At 34.3% G+C, this 4253-nt stretch overlaps 1 protein-coding gene and 1 long non-coding RNA gene across 5 annotated transcripts in view; one reads left to right on the forward strand and one right to left on the reverse strand.

Annotated features, from left to right (window-relative positions):
* The window catches only part of LOC128249440 (uncharacterized), a 347579-nt gene that overhangs the window by 236727 nt on the left and 106599 nt on the right, over nucleotides 1–4253 (forward strand). For both annotated transcript variants that reach the window (XR_008265561.1, XR_008265562.1), the window contains exon 4: nucleotides 2729–2798. This is a non-coding gene — a long non-coding RNA (uncharacterized LOC128249440). The remainder of the gene's footprint in view (nucleotides 1–2728; nucleotides 2799–4253) is intronic.
* Nucleotides 1–4253, reverse strand: part of LOC106868934 (protocadherin beta-15) — a 165989-nt gene that overhangs the window by 3708 nt on the left and 158028 nt on the right. The window lies entirely within an intron of this gene.

Genomic DNA, 4253 nt, shown 5'->3' on the forward strand with positions numbered 1-4253 from the left:
ACACACACACACACACACACACACACACATACATATACAAGACAGGCTTCTTTCAGTTTCCGTCTGCCAAATCCACTCACAAGGCTTTGGTCGGCCCGAGGCTATAATAGAAGACACTTGCCCAAGGTGCCACACAGTGGGGCTGAACCCAGAACCATGTGGTTAGTAAGCAACCTACTTACCACACAGCCATGTATATGTGTTTGTATGTATATTTATATATATTATTATTTATATGTGAACAGGCAGAATGCAGTGTAGGAATAGATTTTTTTGATATCACTAAAGTATCACACACAGACATCCTGGGTTATATCCAGAAAAAAAACCACATTGTTTACAATATGAGACAATTGGATGTTGCTGATTAGATGCAAGTAAATTGGCATGATTGACTGGACATAGAACTTGCTTTAGTGACAATGTTTTTCTTTTACATTGGAGGTAAGCAAACACATACGTGTACATGCATGCAAAAATGTACACATTCAGTTAGAAAGAGTGGGTGAGAGAAAGGGAGAGAAGAGAGACTGGTCTTACAGTTTATTAAGTGAACATAGTTAATATAAACACATTCCCTATCCTCAAACACATAGACAGAGAAAGTGTCGGGGGGAGAAAAAAATATTAAAATGAGAGAAACATTAAAACATCTGATGTCAGTCAAATCAGCTGTGCCAAATCAGTGGCACCAAAAGCACTGTATCAAGACATCTCATATCTCTGCCACCTATTTATTGGTATAAAATCTCTCACACACCCACTTCAACCTCTGACCAACAAGTCTGCTGTCTCCTCTCTCTTTATTTTCTACCACTAGTGGAAAACAAAGAGAAAGCTAGTAGAGTCATCCCACTTCTTGTTCCAATCCTTCTTCTTTTACTTTTGTTATGCCCCCCCCCCCTCCTCATTCAGACTTAATCACTGTGCTCAATAATCATTATGCACATACCATTCTTGTCAGAGCATGGACTGGAATTCCATGTTGGCTTAACATTATTATTATTTTTCAAAATTCATAAGGCGGTGAGCTGGAAGAATCATTAGCAAGTTGGACAAAATATTTAGTGACATTTCTTTCAGTTCTTTATGTTCTGAGTTCAAATATTACCAAGGTCAACTTTGCCTGTCATTCTTCTGGGGTCAATAAAACAAGTACAAGTTGAGCATTATTGTTATTATTAAAGATTCTTGAGGAGGCATGATTGCAGAATTGTTGGTAAGTTGGAAAAAATACTCAGTGGCATTTCTTCTGGCTCTTTATGTTCTGAGTTCAAATATACCCAAGGTCATCTTTGCCTTTTGTCCTTCTGCAGTCAATAAAGTTATTACAAGTTGAGTACTGGGGTTTATATCCTCGACCCCTTCTTCTAAAAATTACTGGTCTTATAACAAAATTCGAAATTACTTAATCTGGCAGAATTGTTAGGATATTGGATAAAATGCTTAAAGACATTTCTTCTGGCTTTGTATTCTTTGTTCAAATTCTGACGAGCTCAACTTCACCTTTTATCCTTCTGAAGTTGATAACATAAATGCCAACCAAGCATTGGTGATGAACAATGCTGATGAACAAGCAGGAGCAGACTTTCCTAAAGCAATAAAAAAAATCATCGAAGAAAATTTTTTTCTTCTTGAACAAATTTTTAACATAAATGAAACTGGATTGTATTGGAAAAAATTGCCAGACCATTCATTCATTTCAAGGAGGAGAAAACTATTTCAGGCTACAAGGACTCAAAAGAATGTGTGACCATTATGTTGGGAGGTAATTGTGCAGGAGATTTTAAGTTAAAGCCATTGCTTGTGCATCATGCACACAACCCCACTGCTCTGAAGAACATACCTAAGGCATCTCTCCCTGTTATATGGATGGCTAATTCAAAAGAATGGGTTATTGTTGTTGTTTTTGAAAATTGGTTCTTTAATCATTTTATCCCAGGAGCAAAGAAGTACTGTAAGGAGAAGGAGATTCCTTTTAAGGTTTTACTTATCATAGATAATGCCCCTGATCACCTGTAAAACATTGTAGATTTTGGCCCCAACATTACCGTTGTATACATCCTTCTGAACACCACGTCTCTTCTGCAGCCAATGGTTCAGGGAATAATTGCTATCTTCAAGCATTATTATATAAAGCATAGACTGCTGCAAGCAATAGCTGCAGCTGATTTTGATGAGTCCATTACACTTCGTGACTTTTGGAAGAGATATGATATCTACAAAGCTGTACAGAACACAACAGCAGCATGGAATGATGTACAAAGTACAGCTATGAACGGTGTATGGAAGAAGATATGCCTGCAATTCATGAATGATTTTAGGGGGTTTAATAATGTTGCCATCAACAAAACTCTTTGTTAGATACTAAGGATAAGGTAATAAAAGAGTGAAAGGTGAACTGGTGCTACAGTTATGATGGGACCTATAGGTATGATAAAATATAATTTCTTTCGTGTAGCAAGGCCAAAGGTGCTATTTTTTTAGCCAAAGAAGGAATGCTATCTTGCAGCTAAAATATGCTATCTTGCAGTGAATTAAAATTAGTTTTCTTTAATTGGAATCTTCAGTAATAAAAGAATCTTAATAACAACATTTTGATGAAAAACATTAAAATTAGAATTTTAAAAAATTTTCTAGACAGTGTAGTCTTTAATAATTGCTTCCTTTTAGTAAAAGTTACAAAGTCCAAATAAATTAATAAGCAGCTTTCTTTATTATGATATAGATATCATGGTAATGATGGTGGTTATAATGAAAATGTTGATGATGAAGATGTTCCTACAGCAAAAATAGTGGTGAGCTTAATGTTTTACATTATCAGATTTTTGTACCTCATTTTCAATAACTTATATATGGTGTCTAACTGCTTCTGAGTTCAATTCCTGTTAATGTAAATTTCAATTTTTAAATTCATTTTCACAACATCTATAACAGGATGATGGTACAATGCAACAAACTATACTATTCTATATTATATGTTATGCTTTACCCATAGACACCTCTCATCTACAAACTTGGCCCCATGCCTGCCGGAAAGAAATTACTTACAACAAACCACGTTACTGAACTAAGCAATAGATAGCTTCAAGCTATTATATAAACACAGAGACGCATGTGTGTCTGTATGTGTTGTGGGGGAGGGAGGCATGTGTGTGCATGAGTGTGTGTGCGTGAGTGTGTGTGCTGTGTCTGTTGAAGTGTATGGCACAATTTCTGCAGTGAAGTATCTTCCACATATATACATAATGAGAGTTGATTCCCAACAAGAATTGGATGCATGGCTTCACTTTTTGATAATGGTTATTTTATTTGAACCATCAATTCAAACTGAACTTACAGTTGTGTCAATTTTACCCATGGGCACACTTATATTCAGCTACGTTCTTAAATATTTGCGCAGAACAGCTTATATCAATAGTAAATCACCAATAATGACCACGATTTTCAATATAATACATTTATGTTGTACTTATATTTGTAGATACATACAGACAAATTATTCATACATATATACTTAGTTACATAGACACATACGCATATACATTTATGCATACACAATACATAAATACATATGTATATTCATTCGTAAATAGATACATAGATTACATACTCACACAGTCATATATTTGTGTGTGCGTGCGCGCGTATGTAATTGCGTGTAGAAATATATATAGATATATATGTATAAATGTATATATATATATATATATATATATATTTATATATATTTATGTATGTATATGTATGTATGTGTAGATATATATATATATATATATATATGTGCACATACATACACACACACATATATATATACATACATACAAACTTACATTTTAAATATGTATATATATTTAAATATATATATATATGAATAATGCACACACACACACAAAAACACACATTTACCAACACGCACTCACATATACACTCATACACACATGAAAGTATTTTCTTCAACCCATTTAGCCTTTAATAACAAAATGTCCAATCACCCATAAACACCTAGACACATCAGCAATATTCCAGAACACTGCTGCAATACCATTCTAGAATCACCATCTCACCTGTTTTGTCTAGGAAAAAAAACATAAAGCATATATCTGTTCTGAACTATAAACCAATATCAGTTGCAACACTAGGCCAATACACTCTGTTGAATTATCAAACATTTGTAATAAATCCCAATGAGCTAAGACTGTTGCTCACTGACTGAGTAGACTGGTTGTGGTGGCTATCATAGCGACAGTAAG

This window comes from Octopus bimaculoides, chromosome 14 (genome assembly GCF_001194135.2).
Source record: "Octopus bimaculoides isolate UCB-OBI-ISO-001 chromosome 14, ASM119413v2, whole genome shotgun sequence".
NCBI classification, from domain to species: domain Eukaryota; kingdom Metazoa; phylum Mollusca; class Cephalopoda; order Octopoda; family Octopodidae; genus Octopus; species Octopus bimaculoides.